Below are 27179 nucleotides of genomic sequence, written 5' to 3'. Positions count from 1 at the left end.
CCTCTGCGCTGGGGCAGAGCAGGTGAGTCCGAGGGCGTGGCTATTTAAGAACGTCTCTCAGGTGGTTAGACCCTTGTGTGTTTCCTGGGTCAAGCCCTGGGCCTTTTCAAAGTCAATGTTTTAGGGGCTTGCCTTCCAGGTGCAGGTCTTAAAAGCTGGGGTGTCTGATGTAGGGTTCCTAAGCCCTTCACTCCTCAAGGAGAAGCTCCGGGTTTTGAGAACCCTCCTGATTGTGCCTCACGCTGAGGGGGATGGACTTCCTGGCGAGATTGTGTTCAGCCTCTCCTACCTGCTTTGCTGTGGGGCTGTCTGTTGTCTGCCTGACAAGAAGGGGTCACTCAGTTTGTAGGCTTTTTTCAGAGAAAGTTGTTCTCTATGTAGCTGCATATCCAGTGTGACTGTGGGGGAAGGTGAACCTAGGATCCTCCAACACCGACTGCCATCTTGATTTGGAACCTTCCTCTAAGATCTTTTCCCTCAAAGTTGCCACCTGCCTCACTCTCTGATGGGAATCAAGAGCCGTGGCCCAGCATCATGCCGGTAAGATCTTGGAGGGTCTGGGATCTTTATCTTTCCCCCCAAGTTTGTTGCCTCTTGTTTTCCTTCTCCTTTGTAGTAATCGTTGGTTAACATCCCTTAAAAGGGAAAGGGCTGGTGTGCTTATCTACAGGGACAGCAAAGCAAGGAGAAGAAAAGGTCTTGGGAGGGAGGGGAGAACCACAAGGGTTGGGGTAGGTGGAGGCAGCTTTAAAAAAAAAAAAGAGGAACAGAATGAAGTGGGCCCAGGGAGCAGGTGTGGGCAATAGTATTTAAAGGCTCACAGTGGGGTGGGGATATCTGACCCACAGGTGCTTCTGTGGTAGGGTTCTAGAAGGTACTGCTGGCTTTTTGCTCTTTGGAGGACAGTCTAATAATTGTTTGAGAGAGATCAGTACTGTGTAAAACATTCTCAGTTAGTACTTCACAAAGCTGCCTGCATGTTAGAATCACCTCAGGAACTTTAGTACAGATCCCACAGTCTGTCTCCAGAACTACAGACTCAGAATCTCCAGGAAGGGGCTGCAAATGTCTCTATATTTTGAAAAATTCCCCTTTTGATTCTCTGGCAATTTATTCAGGTGGATATTTAGAAACCACTGCTCTAAACATGTTAAAACTTATGTGTAAGTAATTTCCCCCAGAGAACAGGGTGTTATATTTGAAGTTTAGTAATTAGAGTAAATGAAATCATGTTATGACTTTAACACATGATGAATATTGATCTACCATGGCAAATAACATTTACTGAATAATGACATTTATAGCACTTTTAAATCTTCCTACGTGCTTTCTTATCTATATCCTCATAACTACTCCACAAGATAATCAACCAAGGAATATTTAATGAGCTCCTAGTGTTGGTTGGGAACAGTGCTGGGTAGATAGGAAAATTATTATTGCTCCCATATTACACATTAGGAAATGAATTGTAAGTGACTTAACCAATGTCCTAAGGTCAATGGTTAGAAGAGTCAGGAGGCAGGACCTGCAGTGACTCAGCCTGGCTCATCACATACTGGACTTTGCTGCTTGGAAGCTTGTGTGTTTACCTTGCTCTGGTGTGGTCATGGTCATCCTGGGTCATCTCCTGGAGATCAGTTAAGAGTCAGTGTATTCATCTTTCTTACCCCTTTGTTCTCTTTCTGTTGTATTCAAGCTCTCAATTACACAGGAGGAAAAAAAAAACACCCAAAACTAATTTTTCCAACCAGCTACCCGCTCATCTCATTTCCTCCTAGGCTTTTAGAACAAATGATTTGTAACAATTGACTGCAGCCTCAACTTTCTCTTAATCTTAATAGTCTCTTTCTTTCCTCTCCTCTTCACCCAGATAACTCTGAGTTAGGTCACACAAATCCCCTGCACAGTTAATCAGAATCTTACTTTCTTCATGTTCCCCACAGCTGCACTCTGCCTGCCCTCCAAACCTCCCATCTTTCTTCAGCCCCTCCTTTTCCTTCCTATTTTCTCAGTTTCTATATTCATCCTGCGCACAAGAACTTTGTTGGGCGGGGGGGCTGCCTCTATTCTTATTCAATTCTGCTCTACACACAGTTTCCAATGAAGAATTCTTTTTACCTGGTCACTGTCCAATTCAAAAGGCTGCATAAACTCTTTAAAGCCTGTGCTATTAGGTCTAAATTGTAACTTTTTGATTGTCAGTCCCCTCAAATGGTGGTCCTTTTATTCACCGAACTCAGGGCTTGCAACCCTCTCAAGCAACCTTCCCACCCCTGCTAGATGAATAGATTTGACACTTTCTGCCATGACACCCACCTTATGCAGAAGTTCCTTCTTCTTACTTGCTGAGTGATGTCACCCAGCAGCAAACTCCTCTCCTGAAAGCAATGTGGAGATGAGGCATAGCTTTTAGTCTCAGATGGACACAGGTTTAGATATTTCTCCCACTTTTGACAAGCTATGTTACATGGGGAGAGCTACTAACCTCCATTTTCTCATCTTTAAAAAGAGGATAGCCCCTCTTTTGCAAGTTTATGGTGAAGATCTGAGATAACTTATGTAATGTAACTGGTACAATGACTAGCCCACAGTGGAAACAGATTAAGGCTCGCTACTGCTAGTATTATACCATTAACGCTACACTAAGAGCAACTAGCAGTCATTCCTCTCTCCTGAGTCCCTCCCTGGACAAAGTAGTAATTGGTAATTTTTTTCATGTTTTCCATTTGCATTGTTTTAACATGCATATAATTTGCTTTGTGAATTTTAAAAATGTTTCAGTTCATATTTGTGAATAACGTTCTCAAGTAGGCTGTGTTTTAAATGCTCTTTTTTGCCTTTTATTGGAGTTTAGGACAGTTCAGTATATAGTGGATGACTCAGCGTAACTTTGTTTACACTGATAACTCATCATAATATTTTTCTCCACACTGTCTCAGGTCTTGAATTTAGAGGTACTTTGAAGGCCTATTAGCTCTCTTTAGGTCCCCACACTTAGAACTGGAGCTCTGTTGGTATGAAAAGGGGCCAGACCAGGAAGGGCCAGAAAAGGAGGAGCCAGAACCCAGCAGATAGATACAGCCTGTGAAGGGATGGGACCCTCACCTGGAGGAAGATCCAGCTGCAGGGAGTGGAGAGAGTGGAACTAGGAGGGAGGAAATCAGCATGATTCAGAAGCCTGAGGACATTCAGGGACTGCACTTCATTCCCTGGAGGAGGGGGAATTCCTTGGTAAGAACAAGGTGGAGCCTTGCCCCTGCTCCTGGTCTTCAGTGGCTATGTTCCAGGCGGAGGCTTGCACAAGAGGCTGAGTATGGGAGAGAAAGTTACCTGGCTTCTCAGGTACCTAGAGGTCAGGGAGTGAGACTGAAAGTTCCAACTCTCCACTGGCAACCAGTCCCATCCTTAAATGCTTTCCAAAAGTTGCCTCATTAGCATAAAAAATAACACCTCCATTTCTCTCTCCACTTTGGAAATTCCAAGGGTTTTAGAAGTTCTATGCTAGGTATGAGGATGAAGACAGTTTTTTTTTATTATAAATCACAATCTCATGGGTACAAAATTTATTGAGCACCAACAATATGCTAGGCATTGTGCTAGGCACTGGGGATAAAATCCTGAATGAGATAGATGCAGTCTCTGTTCTCAGGAAGTTGAGTTTTAAGGAGAAGACAGACATTAAACAAAAAACTACAAGTAATTAAAGAGTTACAAGTGTACAGGATGCTGCAGAAATATAAGAGCTCTCAGGCTTAGTTTCAGTAAGATGAAGGAGTGCAGGATCAGAAAAGGACTAGGTTAGTCCTTGGATCTTGTAGGTGGGGCTCACATTGAAGAGCCTATGGGTGGAGGAAGCTGGTGAAGCAGCCCTGGACAGTGGGAAGTTGGTTTTATGTTTCTAGGTACTCTCGGAACCCCTGTGTGATAATCTCTTCCTACTGTTGTATTAGCTTCTCTTTATGAAGCTACCTACTGTGCTTGTCCAGGTTTAATTTCTGTCTATCAAACAGAAAACATCCTGCTATGCAGATAAACTTCCAGACTCAAGATAAAATGTGGTTTCTAACAAAAAAGCTTTATTTAGAACATAGTCAATTAATGAGGTCACTTCCCCTAATATGTGTATTATCTATGATAATCAGTGGATTTCCTCAAGTATAAATTTGAAGTTTTGTAAGAAGATGTTTAACAGTGAGAACTACCTAGTACTGGGACTATTAGGTTCAGTCTGATATATCAAAGTCACTCCAAGTCACATATAGAATGGACACATCTAATTACCTTATTTATTCACACAGTTTCCCCCATACCAGCATTTGAGTCCTGTTCATCTGTACTTTGGCTTTTTTTTTTTAAGATTTTATTTATTTGAGAGAGAGTGAGGGTGAGTAAGAATGAGTGTGCAAGCACAAGTGGGGGGAGGGGCAGAGAGGAGGGAGGGAGCGGGAGCGGGAGCAGGAGCATCCCCGCTGAGCAGGGAACCCAGGGAGGGCTCAATCCCAGGACTCCGGGATCATGACCTGAGCTGAAGGCGGATGTTTAACCGACAGAGCCACCCAGGCACCCCTGTCACTTTGCCTTTAAAAAAAAAAAAGGGAAGGATTTACAATGCAAACAGACTTCTTGGTAGATGAAGGTGATGGTGGCAATATGGGTGGGTGTAAAAGCAGAAGGAGAAAAGGATAAATAAAAAGTGACTAGAAAGTGATGTTTTTTAATTAAAATCGTTTCTAATTTCTGGTTTGAAGGGATATTGCAGTTAGTGAAATTTGGTCGACTTTACAAGATACACTTTTATTTGATAGTTTGATAGTTCATTCATGGCATTGTGCCTTTTATTTGATAGTTCATTCATATGGCATTGTGCCTTCAATTTCAGTATCTGACACCCTTTTAGGTCCAGGTATAGCTAACTGATGACTGAGTATATTTCATTCAGTTTTATATGTATTTATACATATAAAACTCTGCATCTCTGATCATTTCTAAGTGTACATTCCCAGCAATGGAAGGATTGAATCTCAAGGTATGCATATGTATGAAGTGTTTGATAAACTGCCAGACTGAGCTCTAGAAAGGCTGTGTCAGTCCACCCTCTCTCTACCAATGTATGAGAGAGACTGTCCCAGTGTGGCTTACAGATTGTGGAAGGATGAAAATATGATAGATTCTCTCAGCCGGCTGCTAGAGTGATACTGAGATGATCATTACGGTTGGCAGGCTGTGCTCACAGCTTTTACCAAATATTGTTAATTGAGTTATCAGTGGGACTCTGGTGAAAAAGAAGCTGAGCAGAAAATCTTGAAATCTTGTCACCAGATGTGGTAAAGTAGAAAGATCATTAAAGTGGCAATTAGGAAACCTGGCTTGTAGAATTAATAAATGTTGGATTCTGTCCACTTCCCTCTTTGACTATCATTTGTGTCTAAGATGGTGTTCCTCCCACCCCTAACCCTGTATATAGCTAGAAGAGTCTGTGTGTCACTTCATAAAAGAAGTGTGGTGAGTATTGTTCATGAGGGCGAGACAGCAGATGCCTCATGGTGAGGAATGACACAAATGAGACTCTTCCTGTGCCCCAGTTGTTATGCATGTCCTGGCAATATGCATTGTTGCCCTCAGAGACAGTGATTCAGATCTTATCCCAAGGGTACATTCAATTTGAGAAGTTTCCAATAACTGCAGGAAAATGTGGCTGGTAGTTAAGATGTTTAAATGTCACTCGGTGATTGATTACTCGTGAGTCATGATGACGCACTATGATGCCCAGCATTTAAAGGACACAGTGGCTCTCCTCAGCCAGTACTGTACAGAAAGATAGACGTGTAACTTGTGATCCCTTGGGATGAGTCCTCCCAGAAAATTCTGGCTAACAGGGAATCTGGGCATCTCCTAAAATGTTGCTTTTTTTTAAAGAAAAGTTTACTCATTGATTGGTAAGAGCCAGGGATTTGGGGCAGTGCATTTGTGTAGCCCATTGGCTGGCATGTGATAGGTCCTTCATTAGATGAATGAAACGTAATGAGAGAATGAATGGAAAAGTATTCAGGGAAGATTGACATTTTATCACTGCTAACACATTGCTTGATTCTCTGGCTGTAATAAGTGTGAGAAGCCTCTTGCACAATGCCTGATGCCAGAGAAGAACATCAATATTATAAGTGCTCCAGTAAAGTATGAACAAAAGCTGTGGGGATACAGAATTCAGAACCCCAACAAGAAAATTTTTATTGGTTCTTCAGGGGTTAATCCCTGAGCTAAAAAGAAGTACTTTTATTTCTCCTGTCCAATGTTTCAATTATAATAAAATAATATTTAGTGAATAACTTTCCATGTACTAGGCACATATTATTTCATCCTCATGGCTTGATGAGGTAAGTTCTGTTATTATTACCCCCATTTCACAGATGTGACAACTGAGACACATAGGAAATTATCCAGTGGTTTTCAACTACAGGGTGGTGGAGCCAGGCTTTGTCTACAGGCAAGCTGGACTCCAGAGTCCCTACTCTCACACTAACATGACATGGTTTCTTTAGACACACAGGCCTGTTCTATATTCTCAGTACCATGGCACAAGGATAATTCCCCCAAATGAGACATCTGGTCACCTTCAAAAAAGAGAGGGGAGGAAGTGAACTTGTATCTACTTACCAATTAAGGACTACCCATTTAGCAAAGGAAACAATAAGGATAAAATATCTTAATCATGGAAAAATCAAACAGCCCTTCCAAACCAACATTTAAGCCACATTTGCTCCAGCCTGGCTTTAGCCCTGTATGGGTGGTAGACTGATTGACCTTTTTCATTTTTCTCCTGAACATTTTGAGATTTTATAGACATACAGAATGCATTTTTGAAGTGTTTTTAATTTGAAGTTTCTGCATAGCGCTCCTCCCTTTATTCCTTGCCATGATAAACATGCCCAGATAGCAAGTTCACAGAAGGTTGTGAGCTTTGAAGTCTTTGAAAATTATATGACGATGTTGTATATGTAATCACGGGTGAGAGCAAGCCAACATCTCCTTGAGTGCCAGACACACAGCCCCTATAAATCCTCAGCTAAGAGCAGAGAGTGGTGGTCCTGTTTACTTAAACTCCAGGATGGCAGGGGCATGGTTATCATCACAGTAATTGACACAATCAGGAGATCCAAACAGATTTGCTGCTACTTGCTGTGCACATTTAAATGCCATGCTTATGTCAATTCAGAAGAAGAAAGTCTCCACACTCAAGGTTGGATTAAAAAAACAAAATAGCTTCACCTTTCGTTGAAATGTACATGAGGGAATTATTAAATGTCTGGGGACTTTACAGTTTGTTTGTGGGGAGATAAGGATTTATCAGTGAGAATTTGCACTTTTTTGGAGGCCCTTTGAAGTTACATCTGTGTTCCCATAATTGGGTCAAAAGTTTCCCAGTCAGATACAAGAGGAGCCTAGGACATTTCTCTTTGTGGTGCTCTGCTCCAGTGGCATCAGTATTTAGTTACAGTTTTATGTATGTCAGGTTTCAATTATGATGACTATGTCTAGGATGTAGACCCCAATTCATTACTTAGCAGAAGTATCTACTTACTGTGTTGCTAGTTGAAGTCCCATGCAGAATTCTTGCACTTGGATATTCAGTTGGTTTGCTCCCCACACTTTTGTAAAATTATACAAGTTGTGACCAGTTTGTTTTAAATTTGAAAGAATGTCTAGGAGCTTAGATAAGTATGCACTGCAAAGGTTACCCAAAGCAATCTTGTTGGACAGATGTGACATGTCAAATGTTCTGGGTGATCAAAGGATTCCCACAAACCACAGTGAAAATGATTCATGGAAATAGGGTTAAAATGAAGGTTTTCTGAAGTGTGACACTATCAAATGATGGTGCAATGATTAGAGATTGCTAGCAATAGGGAAAGACTCTTCAGAATATTGATAGAAAGTAAAATCCAAATGATGAACTCTAGAGTGCCTCCTTGATTAACTTACAAGTTGAGAATTTGTCACACTATTGAATGCAGATGAAACTAAGATAGTTTGGAAATGAATATGTCACTACTATACCTCAGAAAGAGAAAATATAGCTTTCAGATTTCAACCAGCTGAGGGCTGAAGAGTGGGAACATAAAACCTTTAAAACTTTCTCTAAGGTTAGATTTTGAGGTTCTGAGTTAAGACTTAGTCATTGTAGACCTCCTACCTGAACATTCAGGCATCTTGAAGGATCTGGTTAATGATGTGTAGGCTTTGTTTTACTGCTGTGAGAGTAAAAATAACTTTACCCTCACATCTGGTGAATCACAGAGCGACTGTTGGACTTGAGATGTTCTCTCCTCCTGCTTGGTGATGTGCTAGCTGAGACTGGTGCAAGGAGCTCACATAGATGACCCAGAACTTGTTTCACCTTTTCTTTCCCAGTTTTTTCAATGTCTCCAACATTCCCCCAGCCATCTGGGCTCAGAACTTGGCATCATCTTTGACTTTTGCCCTCTTGTTTCCCTTCCTGTTGCCAAATGTTATTGATTCTATCTTGGGAATACTTCTTGAATCTGTACTTTGTTCTCCATTCCCAGTGATGTTGACTTAATTTACGTTATTGTTATCAATTGCCAAGATAATTGGCAGAGGCTATAATTTACCTCTAACATATGTTTTTCTTCCTTATTCTCCATTATCTCCTTTTATACAGTTCCTTTTGCAAGATAGACTGATGCATAGCATTAGATGATTCTTGCAGATACTGTTTTTTTTTTTTTTTTTTTTTTAACTTCTATGACTGTGCTGCTACATGCTACTGCTTTCTCACTCCCCGAATGGCTTTCACTCCTTGTTGTTGTATACATAAGGCATACGAGCTCTTCACGGCCCAGTGCAAATGCTTTCTGTTCTTCAAAGCCTGCCCTGATCATGAGCTGCTTTTCTTCTTGCTCTTTTGCCTTTCCCATTACAATTTTATTTTTACCTTTATAGAGGCACTTATCATGCTTTATTTCTTCTACTACACTCCAACTTAGTAAGTACTGTTAAGCTATTAGGAGTTCTTACTCCATTACTTTTATGGGATGTTGGACATTATTAGTCTGAGATTCTTCCAGATGAAGAAGCTGAAACCTGAAGAGGTTAAGTGCCTTGTAAGAGCGTCCAGATGCTCCTCAGAGCCTGGGTAATCTCATCACAGGGGTTGTGTGCTCTTACATTCTGTCTAGGTCCTGGTGTGGGACATTGAGTTGCCACCCTCAGGTATTGGAAGTCCAGACAAGTAGACAGGTGGAGGTTACAGTAAGGCAAGTAATGTGCCATGATGAAGAAGTGCAGCATCTTACAGGAGCTCAGAGGAGATCCAGATTTCTTAGAGTCTCCCACGGGGTTCCCAGGGGAAATGATATAAGGTAAAACCTTAAAGATGTTGCCTTAGTCTATTTGATCTGCTGTTATAAATTACCATAGACTGAGTGGCTTATAAACAAGAGAAATTTATTTCTCAACAGTTCTGGAGGCTGGAAGTCTGAGATCGGGTGCCAGCATGGTTGAGTTCTGGTGATGGCCCTCTTCCAGGTTACAGACTGCTGTCATCTCATTAATTCCTTCTGTGGTAGAAAGCAGAGAGGAAGGAAGCTCTCTAGTGAGTCTAAGGGCACTAATCCTGTCAGTAAGGGCCTTATCCTCATGATCTCATTTAATCCTAATTACCTCCAAAGGCCCTACCTCCTAATACCATCTCCTGGAGGGTGTGTGTGTGTGTGTGTGTGTGTGTGTGTGTGTGTGTGTGTGGTGGGGGTGGGGAGAAGGTAAGAGTTACAGCATATGAATTTTAGAAGGATACATAGCAGATGTAGAAGATTTAGCTATGTAAATGGAGGTGGGGGAGGGCATGTGGACAGTGTGTACAAATGCTCCAACATGCATGTAATGTATGTAGAGAAGCAAAAAATGTCCAGTCTGGCCAAAGACTGGAGACCTCTTTCTTTGCAGTAAATGAAAATTTTCCTAGACTCTACCCTGTAATTTTAATACTGGCTGTTAATTAAAACTCCCTATTATATTTGTGCTGGGTTCAATAATGTGCCCCCCAAATTCATGTCTACCCAGAATCTTAGAATATAGCCTTATACATAAATAGAATATTTCCAGATGTAATTAAGTTAAAATGAGATACTGGATTAAAGTGGACACTAAATTCAGGGCCTTGTATCTTTATAAGAAAGCCATGTGAAGACACAAAGATACAGAGGAGACACACAAAGAACACCATCTCACATGGAGAGTGTGGAGGGATGCATCTATAAGCCAAGGAATATCAAGGATTGTCAGCAACTCTCAGAAGCTAGAAGAAAGGTATAAAACAGATTCTCCGTGAGTAACTCCGGAAGGACCCAACCTTGCCAATACCTTGATTTCAGACTTTACCATCCTGAACTGTGAGGAAAAAAAACAATTCTGTTGTTTTAAGCCACCTAGTTTGTAGTAATTTATTGTCACAGTCTTAGCAAACCAATATAGCATTTTTGGTGAGTTTGACTCTTCTAGGTGACAAGAAGGCATACATAGATGCCTTCAGTGATGGAAATGAGTGTAGCGGGTCACAGTTTACTCTATTGCTTATATGCCTTAAAAAAATGGCTGTTTAATTTTTTATAAAGGATCTGTTTTTTTCTCACCCACACAGCCTGATGGGAAAAATAATCTCTAACAAACCTTGAGCTAGGGGCACCTGGGTAGCTAAGTCAGTTAAGCATCCGGCTCTTGGTTTTGGCTCAGGTCATGATCTCAGGGTCATGAGACTGAGCCCCACATCAGGCTCCACATTCAGTGTGGAGTCTGCTTGAGATTCTTTCCCTCTCCCTCTGCCCACCCCCCGTTCTCTCTCTCTGTCTCTCACATGTGCATCACTCTCTCTAAAAATAATAAAAAAAATCTAACATCTCCCACCCCCCACCAAACAAACCTCGAACTAGCTAACTTAGGTATCATAGTCTTTTCAAGTTCAAATAAGCTCCTTTTGATTATTTAGTCTTTTTAGAGCCTTTGGGTGTCCTCCTACCCCTGTTTCTCTCCAAGATGGGAGGCATCTGGGTAAATGGAGGACTCATTTAACTCTGTGACAGGTAGGAGCCTTGTGTCCCTGCCAGGTCTTCTGGTTTCTCTTTGCTCAAGGAGATCTCTTCATCTTGACCTGGGCCTTGCTCTTTGTCAATCACAAGGAGGCAGGAACACAGCCTCAAGTGTCTGGAGTCACCCTCTTCCTCCACTGCTCTCCTATTGCTTCTAGCCTTGCTGAATTTGATGCCATGGTGGACAAGGGTACCCTTTAGAGCTGGAGGAAAGAGGCCACTAACTTGGGTGCCTCCACATCTTTCTGGATGCTTCTATAGTCGGCACACTCTGGAGCTTAGGTCCCAAGGTAGGAAAAACCAGGATTCTGGTGTCTGTATCCATTGTTCTCCCTTTCTCTCTGTCTCTGGCATGACTTAACCCCATGTCTCACTTCCTTTCCTGGGAAGATATTTATGCCCCTTCCCTTTGACAGACTGGATACAAGATGAAACACTAGCTTACCAATAAGGGAAAATCTGAATAACACCTTCCTTACCCAAGGTTGCATAAGAATGTGTGAATGCACCAGACATAGCTTTATCATCCACTCAGCCTCTGTGGGTCCCAAGCCTTGAGATTGGAGCATGTTCTACCTAAAGGTGGCTCAGCATTAGTAGGGATGTGTCCAGAACTGGAGTGATGCACACTTTGTAATTGTTCATCTGGAATTAATATTTACTCAAAGAAAGCCTTTAATGGGATCTGTTACTCTCCATTAGATATGGGATACCTCTAGAGGGCAGGATGACTCTGGAGCCACCTGAGACAGTTTTGCCTCCCTCCTGCCATCTTGTGCTTTTGCCTCCTATACCACATCCCAGTGCAGTCTTCCAGTTTCATAGGAGGGTGGATTTTCTTACAACCTACAGTACAACACAGCTTTAGTACTTTATGCAGGAAAGAATGCATGCTTTCCTCAGAGGTGGTGTGCCCAAGGCAGCACTTGATGCATTCAGAACTCAATTCCTGTCTAACCCTTGCCTGGCCTTTGATCTGCTATGACCTAGTAATTACCTTCACTGATGTACTGAAGTGATGATGAACTCCCTTTTGCCCTCCACATTCATGAATGCTGTAGGATGTGGGTTTGTGACTCACTCCTGACATCTGGAATGGAAACTGAGGTGGTAGTGGAGGGCTTCTATTCTCTTAGGGGGGATGGAGTAGTAGCTGAGGGGAGGAGATAAAAATTATCAGTGATATTTATTCTCATGGACTGTTAGCTTGTGGAACTAACCAGGTCGTCCCTATTCATCTCCTATTCATCTCTTAGGATTCAGCTTCAAATCCTGATGTGTTTCTGTGATATCTCCACACCGCATAGAAATAAGTATGCCTTCTCCTATAGTTCCAAGGCATATTTGGACAGGGGTACCTCTATTAGAGTTCTTACCATATTGTATCACACATTCATGGTGATGAATGTATGAAATGTCCTAGAGATAGTCCTGATTAGGAGCCTGAACTCCTTTGGTCTTGGACCCTGCCCTTTCCAAATGACATGTAAGGGGTAGGGAGTTTTCACACCTATTGTTGCACAGGACAGTCTAAAGGGTAAAGAGATAAAAGCAAGAACTTCTATAAAGCCTTGTGGCCCTGGTCCTTCCCTCTGTTGAGATGACAGCGTGTTAAGGAGAAAGTGGGGCAGGAGTGAGTGTTAGAAGATCCTGTTTGGCTCCTCCTGTGTCTGGAAGGTTCTGAGACAACAAGAACCACTGGAACCCTGACACTGATGCAGATCATCCTTCTTTCTGGTAGACACCTACTGTTGTCCTAAGGACTTCTTATGATGCCAATCTGTGAAAAAGTGGAGCCCCAAAATATTTCCTGGGCACTTTTTATATGCAAAGAATACACTGTGCCTTCTTGATAGCAAGAGATATCATTTAGGGGAGTGTATCTCTCACTGGTGCCAACAGTCAGTGCCAGGATCTATTTTTGGCTGTGGAGCATTCGTCATTTGGAAATGAACTGTTAGAATGACTTTTATAACTAGGGATACCAATTGTCTGGCTTGAAGTTAGGCTGTTTGGTTTAGAGCTGGGTCATCTAGTTCTGGAACACATGGTTTAGAAGGAATTTAAAAGGGCAAGTTAAATGCAAATCACCTGGTTTGGGTGCGGTGGCTTGGATGCAAAAAACTTTCTGGATCTCACTGTTCTGCTTTGTGTTTGAACGTTGGGACTGAAAGGGGTATGCAGGAGAGCCTTTATGGGATAATCCAAATTGCTGGAGGGAGCAGGTCCCCAGAGGTGACTTTTAGGACCCAGGAATTTAGCTATCTTTTTTCATTTTTGAAATCATACCTGCTTAATTTTAATATAGTGGTAGGTTTATGTTACTTTTAATTTTCTTTTAATTCCTGAAATTTTAACAGGAGAGCAGGAAACTCCTCTATTCCTAGGTCTACATCCCTATCCAGGGCTTAATTTCTAAAGAAATGTCTGTCTTCTTGCATTTTCTGATTTTCTTTTTGTTCTTTTTGTGAGTTAGTTGAGTAATAACTAACTCAACTGTGAGTCTTTTCATTAAGGATGGAAAGTCCCACATAGGAAATTGTACCAATGGCAATGGGTTAATCATTTATGTTGACCAATGTAAGGAAACCTCCTTTCTTACACAAAAGCTTAACCAACCAAGAGGAAGTAATGTTGGGGATTGGGGGAGGAGTTGGGTTACCTTCTCTTGGTGAACTTCAGCCAAACACACCACGGAAAGTGCCAGATAGTACATGAAATCAGAAGAGGTTGGAAAACTCTACTTTGTTTCTAGGTATTGAGGACCATGAAGGTATGTATGATTTCAAGGTTTGGTGAAACTGTTTCTGAATGGAAAGTGAGTAGATTTCAGCCACTGAAGAGAAGAGGGTATAGTGGGCAGGAACATTCTTAGTGTAGTTCTCTCTCTGGTTAAACCTTGTCCTGGGACAGTGGTTCTTAAATAATCCTCAGGGGTGCAGGAAGGAAATACTAAAACTTCAATTTATCCTGATTGATTTCATCCTTTAAAACTGTCTATTTCTTGTGCTGTTTTATGGTGTATAGAAAGGATATTCCTGGGAACCACTGTCTTAGAAGAGAAGGCAGATGGTGGTATCAAGATGGAAAGAACTGGAGAGGAGGAATTGCTCAGAATTCAGAGGTCTTCCCTTTCTTCTGATAAAAGAAATGTGGTAGCCATTTGGGAAGATTCTGGAGACAGCAGGGAGGACATTGACCTTTGTTGGGCAATGATTGTATTACAGGCTTTGGGTTATATATTTTTCTTGTTGTATCAACACATATATAACTTATACATACACTTATTCTTTTATTAATTTAATATTCATTTAGTGAATATCTCATTTAATCTTCACAAATAGCTTGAGAAGCAGGTTTTAATTTTCCCAATTTTATAACCAGGAAGCTAATGTTTATTTTATTTTTTATTGAAGTATACTTAACCTATTATATGGTATTAGTTTTAGATGTATAACAGAGATTCAACATTTGTATACATTAAGAAATGATCACCACAATAACTCTAGTTATCATCTGCCACCATACAAAGTTACTACAATATTATTGACTGTATTCCCTATCCTGTACTTTACATTTTCATGACTCATTTATTTTATAACTGGAAGTTTATACCTCTTAATCACCTTCACCTATTTTGTGCATACTCCTCTCCCCCCAGCAACCACCAGTTGGTATTTTGTATTTGAGTCTATTTTGTTTTGCCTGTTCATTTTTGTTTTTTAGATTCCACATTTCCATAAGTGAAATCATACAGTATTTTTCTTTCTCTGATTTATTTCGCTTGTCATAATAACATCTAGGTCTATCCATATTGTTGGAAATGTCAAGATTTTATTCTTTTTTATGGTTGAGTAGTCTTCCATTATTTTACATACATACACACACACACACCCACCCACACCCACCCACCCACCCACCCCACATCTTTATACATTCATCTATTGCTGGATACCTAGGTTGCTCAGGAAGCTAAAGTTTAAAGCAGTTAAGTAATTTGCACAACATTGCATGATTTATACACCTGCAATTCTCATGCTTTAGTGCATAACATACACTCAAGGGCTCCTCTCAAAGAGATGCTTCTTCAGTAGGTTCAAATTGGCCTCTAGTCTGCTCACAGCAGGTGGATTGCTCAAGAAAGTGTTTACAGAATCAGGGAATACTTTGTTCTGGTTTTCTTTTCTTTTTTGTTATATATGTCCAAATCATAATTTTAGGCCAGAGTTACTTCTCTGCCATTCAGGCTGACACTAAGACTTGGTTTGATATTTCAGTCAGCTCAACCTTCCTTTCTTGACATTAAAAGCAAGCAAGCAAGCAAACAAAAAAACCCTGAAACTCTTGTAATGGCTAAATTTCAGGGAATTGATGAAATCTTAATTAGTTCATTTCATTTTGATTAGATTGAATTGACACAAAGGGACTCAATCTGTTTGGTGGTCCTGTTCTCGAAAGAGCCTATATTCCACCTTTTATTGTAGAATTCCCTCATCTGCATGTCTGACTCTTCCCAGCACATGTTAAGTGTCTCATGAGCAGGAATCACATTTTGTTCATCTATGTATGTCCCACAAAGTGCCCAGCAAAGTATGTGCACTTGTTGAATGAAAATATTGGATCAGGCATCCTGGTTGCTGTAGGTGGTTTATCTGTTTACTTAAAATGGTAATTTGTTGGCTTTCTTAGCTGCCTTGGCAGAACTAGACTTATTTACATGTTTGGAGAAACATATGCTGTTTATTCTGTTGGGAAAAGCTGCATGACTTCATATTCTTAAGTATAAAAATTTCTGTCTCTTCATTTTGATGAAATATATGCAAGGTTGGAGGATAAGGTAAGAGGGAGAATAAATTGGAAAAACATTTCTCTCAAGTGCTCAGATGTTTAATCAAAATTCCTTTAACAGGGTGCCTGGGTGGCTCAGTCATTAGGCATCTGCCTTCGGCTCAGGTTGTGATCCCAGGGTCGTGGGATCGAGCCCCACATCGGGCTCCCTGCTCGGCGGGAAGGCTGCTTCTCTGACTTCCCCTGCTTGTGTTCCCTCTCTCGCTGTCTCTCCCTCTCTGTCGAAAAATAAAAATAAAATCTTAAAAAAAAATTCCTTTAACATAATTCACTGGATTGTTGTGAGGACAAACTGAGGTGATCATTGAGAAAAATCTCTGGGAACTCTAGATTACAGACAGGGACATTTCTTAAAACTAAGATTTTTAAAGCAAAAGAAGGTTTTTCAAAAACACAGAACTTTTAGTGTTCTGACAATGTAAATGCTACCTAGTGAAGATTAAAAATTAAGTCGTGGTCAGGTAATATCATCTAGTGGGAATATATACCATTTACCATTTTAGCTATTTTTAAGTGTACAACTCAGTGACATTAAACACATTCACGGTGCTGGGTAACTATCAGACCACTGTTGATCTCTGGAATGTTTTCATCCCAATCTGAAACTCTGTACCCAGTAAATGCCCTCCATTTCCCCTCCTCCCAGCCCCTGGCAACCTCTATTCTTTGCCTATGCTAGGTACCTCATATAAGTGGAATTATTAAAATACTTTCCTTTTGTGTCTGGCTTATTTCACTTAGCATAGTGTGTTCAGAGTTTATCCATGTTGCATCATGTATGAGAATTTCATTAAAGATTTTATTTGAGAGGGAGAGAGAGTTCACATGCGTGAGAGTGCTGAGGTGGGGTGAGGGGTAGAGGGAGAAGCAGACTCCCTTTTTAAGGCTAAGTAATATTCCATTGTATCTGTATACCATATTTTATGTATCCCTTTACCCAGTGATGGACATTTGGGTTGTTTTCACCTTTTGGCTATTGTGGATAATGCTGCTATGAATATTGATGTACAAGTATCTGTTTGAGTCTCTGGCTTCAGTTCTTTTGGGTATATATCTACAAGTGGAAAAAAATAGAGCTTTTATTTTTTAAATTTTATTTATTTTTAACCAAAGGAAAGCTAGTATAGCTTTATTGTAACTAGATGAAATAGATTTAAGGCCAAATCAGTACAAAAGATAAAATGGTTATATTTTATAATAAAAATATTAGACTTTATAATTTTATTTTTATTAAAAATTTTAAATTTAATGTATTATCTGTTTCAGGGGTACAGGTCTGTGATTCATCAGTCTTACACAATTCACAGTGCTCACCATAGTACTTACCCTCCCCAATGTCCATCACCCAGCCACCCCATTCCTCTCACCCCCCTCCACTCCAGCAACCCTCAGTTTATTTCCTGAGATTAAGAGTTGCTTGTGGTTTGTCTCCCTCTCTGGTTTCCTCTTGCTTCATTTTTCCCTCCCTTCCCCTGTGATCTTCTGTCTTGTTTCTCAAATTCCTCATATCAGTGAGATCATATGATACTTGTCTTTCTCTGATTGACTTATTTCACTTAGCATAATACCCTCTAGTTCCATCCACGTCATTGCAAATGGCAAGATTTCATTATTTTTGATGGCTGCATAATATTCCTGTGTGTGTGTGTGTGTGTGTGTGTGTGTGTGTGTGTGTGTGTATGTATACACACACCACATCTTCTTTATCCATTCATCTGTTGATGGACATCTGCTAATAAAGCAGAGCTTTTAAACCCTCCTTTTCCCCTATACTTTTTAGGTTATCCAGAGCAAGTGTATCTCCTCTGTCCATGCTGTAAAGAGTGAGCAGTTGCTTTCTTCATCTTCAATGTGCTATAGGCCTCCATCCTTTCCCATAGGCTGCTCTTCCTCCTCTGAATCTCATATTTTAAGATGTAGTCACAAAGGAGTCTGAAATCTGACCCTAACCTCTCTATGCCAGTAACAAGGTCTATTCAAATTAGGTCCATCAACTGGCACTACTTTGGGGACTGACAGATTAAGATGAGCTAAGAAAAATTAACTTGAGGGCACGTTATAAATGGAAATCTAGTAGAAATGGAAAGTGTCATACAGACAAGTATACTTTAGACTTCAGCTTCAGTTCATTTGATAAATTACTATCTTCTGGGTGCTGTTGGTGATGACAGGGAATGAGACAAGAGCTCTGTTTGCAAGCAGCTCCTATTCTGGAGGAAGATGCATACATATTTAGTAAGCAACAAAAACTACACAACAATGCTGTTACTATTCACTGGTTTCTTCAACATCCCTCAAACACCTACTACACACTGTTCTAGGCCCTGGGTGTATATCCAAAGATAAATTCCCTGCTCTCCTAAAGCTGACTTTCTGGTGGAGGGGACTGGGCAATAAACAAGGAAATATACAGTATATTATCTATGTGTTTTCCTATGGAGAAAAATCAAGATAAGGGATGGAGAGGGACAGGGGTGTGTATATTGCTTTAGGTAGGCTGACCAGGTGGGCCTCTCAGAGTTGGTGACATTGAGCACAGATCTGAATGAAGTGAGGGAGTGAGTCAAGGTGACATGTGGGCGATAAGACAGCCTGGCAAAGGAGTAGCAGCACCTACTGTAATGTAATGTTATATTTCAGAGATGGGTAAAGAGCTTTGGGACTTAAAGTAAGGGGGCAAATAAATCTGATGCTCTGTGGTTTTAAGTACATAATTCTATGACACCGTAACATCATTTTTTAAGCACCCAAAGATCTATCTGCAAGGGAGCATTTAATGGCAAGATAATTGCATTTTAAAATGAATATTTCAAAATGATATGAAATCTTTGCCCCCCTCCTCTGCCCCCCGCCCATGCATGTGTGTGCATTATGAGAGCTTCTGTGCGTGAGGTGAATGTGAGGTAGTCGTTCTGTGGTTTTACTGTGAGTGTGGTAAGCCCTTCTGTCTCACCTTCTTCTGCTATTAGGATTCCTCATCCCATCATTGTTGTTGATTAGGAACAAAATATGATTAAATCAATTTTGACTAGTTAGTACATGAAAAACTAGAGCATCTTAAATCAATTTAGAACTTTTAGAAGCATTTAACAAGAATATACTGAAGAAGCCAAAGAAAGATATCCCTAGTGTTGAAATTTCAGGGAGAATGACAGGGCTGGTGAATTTTTTTTCTGGTGTCAGAAACTTTTGGGCAAATGGAACAAAATCACAACACATAGCTCCTTAATGTGGCAGTCTTTTTTTTTTTTTTTTTTTTAATAGTGAAGGACTGCCTGCATGGGAGGGAGGGAGAGAGAGCGTGTGCACAAGAAAGAAGAGGTTGCAAAACTGAAGATTCAGTCCTTATAGACCTCATCTCAAATGGAGGGGAGATAGCAGATATTGTAGAGTAAGTGCCAATGGGTGATATCAAGCCTAGTCTCTAGCAGTGTCCAAGAGGGAGGGGCCAGAGATGCTGGGACTCAGAAAACGGTCCTTTATGGACAGGTTTGGAAGTGAGAAGATGAAGGAAAAGGTCTCCCGGGGGGAGAGGATGACCTGGGCAGAGATGCCACTGTGGGGATGTGCGGTTGATGTTTTGGTAAAGGAGAGGGGTCCTGATGGATTAAGACAGAGGATCTGGCTTGGTAGGGTTACCTTTGGAAAGATCAATATAAGGCCAGGAAGAAAAGGAGAGCTCCATGCTTCTTTTATAAGTTGCTTTCTGACTCATTAACTTATCAGGCAGGTAATAGGGAGATCATCTCTTGCTCCCTCACTGGTCTGCTGTTAGGGAGGACACCCAGAGATCTTAAGATGCACCCTGTAAACAGAAATATTATCGTCTAAGAACTCCATTTTTATTGGTTGGCATACAAACTCACTGTAAAAAAATTTAAAGCAGTACTTTTCTAAGAACCAATGAGCTATTTCTCCCAGGGCCCACCAGCCCTTCCACCCCCATACCATTTTTTGGAGGTGACTACTGTTAATTTCTTTCTGCTTATCCTTCCTGATTTTATTCATTCAGTCAACAAATGTTTATTGAATGTCTATTATGGAAATGGGATGCAACCGCTCTCAAGGAGCTGGTATTTTACTGGGAAGAAGCAGGCAGTCAACAGCAAGCACATTTAAAATATTTTACCAAATGGAATTATCCTATACATACTCTTGTAACTTGCTCTTTTCACTTGACAGTATACCTTGGACATCTTTCCATGTCTGTCTAGAGAGGCCTATCTCTTTAATTGGTACTCACTAATATTTATTGAGCATCTGCTGTGCTTCAGGCACTGTCTTAGTCACAGCAATTCTCTATGGTAAGTACTATAATTTTCATCTTATTACAGAGGAAGGACTGAGGCCAAGAGAGGTTTTTCATTTTAAATGTCTTAAAGAAATGATTGTTTCTTTTAGGCTGTTATTGGCTCTTTTTATCATGCAAGAAGGAAGTCATCACTCTCGTTTCAAGAAATCTGCAGTTTCTTGTAACTGGGAGGCTTGGCAGGGAAAGTCCTTCCTTTCTCTCTGATCTGGCTCTCTCTGGAGGTGTGAGGGCTCAGTACCAGGATTTTCCAGGAGAGTGAAGTTGGTATGTGCAGAGGCAACTTGCTCTCATTATAGAGACATGATTAAAATGTATTTGGTTTCCCCATCCCCCACCCCCCTCCCACTGATGGGTATTAAGGAGGGCATGTGTTGTGATGAGAACTGGGTGTTATATGCAACTAATGAATTGTTGAACGCTACATCGAAAACTAATGTACTATATGCTGGCTAACTGAACATAATAAAAAAAATAAACGTGGAAAAAATTTAAAAAATGTATTTGGTTTCACTACTTAACTGCAAATCTGGTGCAACTTCTGGAAAACCCATAAATAGGTTTAGATGTACTTAAGACATAATCTTTTCTTTTAAAAATAGACACAAACCAAAATATTTTGTTTTCATCTAATCCCATCTTAAAAATAAGGACCCCCCCCAAAGTGATTCTGAACTAAAAAGTTTAAATCCATTTCCTAATGTGCATTTTTTGGCATCCTCAAGGGTTAATTGCTTGCTTTACTCTGAGTTGAAATTAAGGATGTTTGGAAAAAGTGTCTTCATTCTTCCTATTTAAATGTTGCTTGAGTGTGCTTAGCTTTCATCCATGAGATAGTAAAACTCCCCTTGCAATGATTTTTTAAAAAAATGCAAATTCCTTCATCTCTGGGAAGAACAGGTGGGAACTCTAAAGATGTTTGCTTACTTTCCTCCTGAAAGTTTGGTAAGCAGAAGTGGTAACTGTGACTCCTTCCGTTTTCTGCTTCCATCCTCCTGAACTCTTGGTTCCCACAGAGGAAGCCATCCTGCTGAAGCCAGCCTCTAGGGAGCTTCCTTTTGTTTTTTCAAGATTAACCAGTTCTGCCGTGGCAGCTGTAGCAGGCAACTCTAGAAGGAGAGACTCTTCTGGGCTTTTGGTATTTTTCCAAGGAGTGTTTTTCTTCCCCAGTTCCTCACTGGTAGTGTAGTTTCTTTCCTCCAAAGCCGCCTTCTTTTTCTGATGAGATGCTGATTCTGATCTGCCATCTAGCAGCTTCCGGTAGCGGTAAGTGGTCAAGAGTGTTTTTCCGGGAGTCGATCTCAGGTTTTCAAGAATGTCCCCTAGAGACCCAGTTTGTTTTCTATGTCATTGCTAGAGCTTTCAGAATAGCCTTGCTTTTCTCATTGTTCTCATGGACATGGTCATGGAATGGGTACCTGTTTGATCTCCCTGAATCCTTCCTTTTGGGAGAGAGGGTTAGGTTCAAGCTGAGGTGAGTCTGTGGGGAGCATTCAAGGGTTGCTGAGACCAAGAGGAGAGTCAGCTCAGGGCTGTCTGGAGCTTTCTGTTTCTCTTTTCTAGGTTGCTCTTTTGTTTTGCTGTTTTCACCTTTTGGTATGGTTGAGGTTTAGCAAACAGTCTTTATTATTCTCTTACTAAAAAATCATTAGAAACTAGTTGGGTTTGAGAAATAGAACATTTTCTTTATTTCCTTTTTCAAATTTTTATTGTTAGCATCATCTATTTTTTTTTTAAGATTTTATTTGAGAGAGAGAGCACAAGCAGGGGGAGTGGGAGAGGGAGAGGGAGAAGCAGGCTCCCTGCTGAGCCGGGAGGCTGATGTGGGGCTGGATCCCAGGACCCCGGGATTATGACCTGAGCCAAAGGCAGATGCTCAACTGACGGAGCCACCCAGGCACCCAGCATCACCTATTAAATGGCCAATGGGAGTAGCATCGAGGTCCATTTCTTTTTGGCTTGTGGGTATTGGTCACTTCCTTTGGGAGTAGTTGATTTCATTTTTTCCCCCCCCTCAGGGGATTTGTATTTAGCTCCTCTATTCAGGTATTGTTTATTTTATGACTAATTCATGCTTTAAACATGAACAGTTTGTTACTAAACTACTCTCTGAGGCTGGAGTGGTTTGTTTTTAGTGCTGAGATTTGTCTGAACTGAGAAATCGATACTTCTAGCTATTTGGTTGATAGATACGAGAGTGTCTCAGGTCCCTGGTTAACAATTAGCTGTTTTGAAAAGAAAGGAAATTGGTGAGAAATTTTAATTGGGGGCTGAAGGCTTATGAGAAAGGAGAGGAGGAAATATAGGACTGTGCGTGGAGCTATCAACATGTGTCCTTGAATGGTCACCTTTGCTCAGGTGTTGTTCTATGTTAGCCTTTACTGCAAAATTTAAATTCAGAGTGATTTTTTAAAACCTATATTTATCTATCTTGTGCTTTTATATTGTTTCATCATGCATGCATCTTTAAAAATGAGGGATCAAGTAATTTTTTTGTGCCCCTGGAGAATTTTTTTTGTGCACAGGAGGATTTTATTTTGTTCTTACCTGGTAAATTGGAAATTTTCATTTAGTTGGAAAAGACTTAACCTTTTGTTTAAAAGTGAATTAGAAATTGTAGCTCTCCTAAAACTCTTTTTAATGTATGTATGCTAGATGCTTGTATTGCATATACAAGAAATAGATGCTGGTATTTTCAGGATTTCTCACAAAAAGGTGTCCAAGAAAATAGTAACCTCCAAGTGTTCCCCATGCCTAAAATCTTATTTGACTTCTTAGAAATATTAAATATTTTTCAAATATTAACTTCTGATTAAATATTAAATGTAGATATTAAATATATTGGTCATTGCATTTTTTGGAAATGTTTTTTCCTTTCTCTCTCTCCATTTCTTTGGTCAGCTCCAGCTTGTTGAGCACCTACCCGTGTCAGGCTCTATGCTAGATGCCCAGAGGAAGATACCACAGTAGGAAAGCCTTCACGTCTCATTTCAGTATATCCTTGTCTGACCTGTCCTTTGAAGTTGGGTGTTCCCTGGGGCCTCTTCAACCTTTTATTGACTCATCCTCATCGTCTGTCCGCTCCTCACTTCTTTTTATTCTTGTTCTTCCTGAGTGAGATCATTCACTTCCCATGACTTCAATGCTTGCATCTATGCTGATGATTCCAAGTCTAAAAATACGTCTTTTCTCTTTCGTGCTGAGGATATTTTCAACTATCAAGAGAAATTTCAAGACTAATGTGTTCAAACTAAATTTATTATTCTCCCATCGCAGTTCCTGCCCTTTTGCTTTCTCTTCCTTCTCCCTTTCTTGCTGTACTTGTCATTTTAGTTCATGGTACCTCTGTGTCCTCATTGTCCTGAGCCAAAAACCTAGAAGTCACCCTAGATTCCTCCTTGTCCTGCACCCCAGCATGTGGACCATTTATAAACTGTCAATTCAACTGCAGAAACATTTCTAGAATCTAGCTTCACTTGCCTGTTGTCATTGCCCCCCCCCCCCCCCGTCTCTTTCCATGCCAGGCCATGCTGTGAGAGTAATCTTCCTAAAAGCGCTGATATCATATGCTTGCATAGAGAGACACAGAGTGCAATGACAGTGGACAAGGGGGGCTGGATTCTAACCATATCCTTCTCTGAGAGACCTCTTCCACCTCCCCATTACCTGCAGGGTTAACCATGGGTCTTGAACACAGCCCTGCCCCATGTCACCTTTATCTATCAAATGGGGATAATGATAGTCCTCTCTCATAGAATTTTGGTGAGGATTAAATGAGATGATACATGTCAAGTACTTAGCACAAGGCCAAGTATCCAGTGAATGGTAGTGATGATGATAACAATGATGAAGATGATCACTTCTTTCAGAATCCATCTCTAATCTACCTTGCCAGCTCCATGCCCCCTATAATCTTGTTGCCATGACTGTCACTGCTCCCCAAACCTTTCCTTCTCTTTCACAACACTTGGTCTTTCCACAAGCTGTTCCTTTTGTCTGTCCTTACCTCATTTTATGAGCCAACTCTTTTTTCCTTTTCAAAAGGATTCAACTCAGAACACTGTCTGTGACATCTTAGCTGACTCTGCAAAGCAGGCTTGGTGACTCCCTTCCCTCTGCCTCCATTGTGCTCAGTCCTTGCTTCCATGATAGCCATTCAAATGATCTATGTATTTGTTTTTATCTTTCCCAGACTACAGGCTTTTGAGTGACAGAGGTAGGACTTAATGATACTTACCTCCCTCTACCCAGCCCAGGTTTGACATAGAATAGGCACCCAGTTGGGGCAAGTGGGTGTCTCAGTCAGTTAAGAGTCTGACTCTTGGTTTTGGCTCAGGTCATGATCTCAGGGTCGTGAGAATGAGCCCTGCATCGGGCTCCGCACTCAGCACACTGAGTCTGCTTGAGATTATCTACAGCCTGCCCCCCGCCTCCCCCCCGCTGCCTCACTCACATTCTCTCCCTCTCAATAAATAAATAAATAAAATCTTAAAAAAACAATAGGTACCCAATAAGTGTTTGATTGAGAGCCATCCCTACTGATGTTCAAAATTGACACGTTTTTGTTTTGTTTTGTTTTTTTTAAAAGATTTGTTTATTTGACAGAGTGTGCACAAGCAGGGGCAACAAGGAGAGGGAAAAGCAGGCTCCCCGCTGAGCAGGGAGCTTGATGCGGGGCTCGATCCCATGGTCCTGGGATCACTACCTGAGCTGAAGACAGACACCCAACTGACTGAGCCACCCAGGCATCCCTGACAGGAGGGTTTTTTTTTTTTTACTTGTGGAGAGTTAAACATATATTTAAAAAAAATAGCTTTTCTTTATTGAGTCCTAACTTTGTCACAGGAGGCACTGTGCTAATTTCTTTGTAGGCATGCCTAATGATCCTGTGGGTTACTCTAATTGTCCCTGTTTACAGATGAGAAACCCAGGGCTTAGAAGAGAGGGAACTTGGCTGGAGGTTACAGAGCTGGCAGGACCAAGCCCAGCTGCCTGACTCACGAAATGGTGGAGGAAAAGGGAAGTGAGAGGGGAAGGAAGATGCCTAAGCCAGGGGAGGCATGTTTGGGAGAGAAAGGCAGCATGAGGGCAAAAGTGCACTAGAGAGGCAGCAAGAGTAGGCTAGGAAACAGAGAAAGAGAAAAAGAAATGAGAGCAAGGATAAAAGTGAGCAGGGGGTAAACAAGAGGAGGAAGGGAAACGGTTCCCACCACTTCAGAATCTTGTGGCTGGGTAACAGCTGCATGCCTAACAGAATATAAACAGACTGCAGTGTTGACATGACAACTGACAACAAAATCAATCTAATATACATTATATGGGAAATAGAATAATTTATTGTTAATGGTAATTATATCTAATTGCTAAGCAATTTATAAATTTGGCTGTACAATGATCACTTACACACACACACACACACACACACACAGGCTTAAATTATGTTCACTTCTACTTTTGTCCATTATGGACAATCGACAACTGCTATGGCTGTTGGCAGCTGTTACTGACAAGTATGATTAAAACACTATGTACACCTCTTACCCACACATCACATTCAACGCTGCACACGTGCAGGACAGAAGCTCAGTCATTCCTTCCAAGGCTAAGATTTCCCCGCTGCACCAGCATGTCTTTCCTGGGTCTTATTGTTGTGCTTCAGCCTCACCTCCCCATCCCTCAGGGGCGTGGCACTGAGGGTGCCAGGGAATATTCTTGGGCCTGTAGGCAGAGTTGCCAACAGATAGGACCACAAGGTCATCTTGTCCAGGGGTGGGAGGACTTATCCGGGCTTTGCTTTTTTTGCCTTTGGGAACCTGGAGCCAGAGGAAGAAAAGGGAAAAGGGTAGAACCAGAGAAGATGGAGGGCAGAGAGAAGGGGCTGGGTCCCTAATCCTGCCCTCCAGCTTCCCATCCTTAGATGCCACTATTGCTCAGGCAGGCAGGCTTTTCAAGGTTTACCTAGACCCACCCTGGTGCTGCCCACCCCCCGCATCAGCCCCCGTCCCTTCCATTCTTGGTGGGGTTAGTCCTCAGAGACAGGGTGACTTGGGTTAGGAAGCAAGTGCCTGAGTGAAAAACATGAAGGACCGTTAAGAAAACAGGGAAGGGAACCTGGGAAATTGAAAGAGGAAAAAAGGGAGGGAGTAGAAGAAAAGATAAATGGGAGGAGGGAAGGGAACATATTTTTATGGAATGAACCATATATATACATGTATATTTACCCTCACAGCAACTCTAGGAGGAAGGCATTGTTGTCCCTATTTTACAAATTTGAAGATTGAGCCTTAGGAAGGGGAAGTGACTTGGCCAAAGTAACACTAGATAGAAAGTAGCTGAGCTGGGATTGGAATCCTATTATCCTAAAAGTGTCTCCTTTATACATACAGTGTTTCCAAAGAAGAAGAGAAAGCAGAGTTGGGGAATGAGGAAGGAAAGCAGAGCAGAACCAGAGAGTGGAGAAGAGGATGGGAAGTCGTCCCAATGGGTGGGGTCTGGGGTTGGGCTTACTGAAACCGTAGGGATCCTTTCCCCTTTGGCCCATCTTGTCCCTGAGAACTGGAGAGAACCCACTGCTCAAAGGGAGTAGAGGATCCCCCCACGGGGGCACCCTGGTTCCTCCCTAGACTCTGATTTGAAGACAGGCAGGAATGAGCTCACCTGGGCAGCACTCTGGGCAAGTAAGGAGAAGCTGCCAGGAATCTGCCCCATGTTGCTCTCCTGGCTTCCACTGCTCCTGTCCTTTCCTTAACTGCCTTGGCTCCTTTCTTGCCCCTTTCTTCTCTGATCTCCTCCAATTCCTTTGCCTTTCTGTCACTCTGCCTCCTATTTTCAGTCTTTCTCTTTCCACTGTTTTCCCTCCCCTCAGTTTATCCCCAGGGCTGTGCCCCACCACAAACACATCTCCTCTTTAAAGTTTCATT

The 27179-nt window shown here is 41.4% G+C and overlaps 1 protein-coding gene across 5 annotated transcripts in view; it reads left to right on the top strand.

The window, feature by feature from the left end:
- The first annotated feature begins 438 nt into the window (after window positions 1-438).
- Window positions 439-27179, top strand: part of ATP8B4 (ATPase phospholipid transporting 8B4 (putative)) — a 301636-nt gene continuing 274895 nt past the window's right edge. For 2 of the 5 annotated variants that reach the window (XM_028100016.2, XM_028100011.2), the window contains exon 1: window positions 13761-13875. The gene's annotated coding sequence lies outside the window, so the exon portion shown is untranslated. Of the gene's footprint in view, window positions 541-13760; window positions 13876-21287; window positions 21526-21599; window positions 21734-27179 lie in introns of those variants that run through there. The other 3 variants (XM_028100015.2, XM_028100013.1, XM_028100014.2) reach the window with 3 other exon arrangements.

This window comes from Eumetopias jubatus, unplaced genomic scaffold (assembly GCF_037043125.1).
Source record: "Eumetopias jubatus isolate StellerSeaLion01/CBP00866 unplaced genomic scaffold, mEumJub1_p1.0 scaffold_7, whole genome shotgun sequence".
NCBI lineage: Eukaryota > Metazoa > Chordata > Mammalia > Carnivora > Otariidae > Eumetopias > Eumetopias jubatus.
Note: the sequence above shows the minus strand (reverse complement) of the source record. Positions and strands in the feature narration are given on the sequence as shown.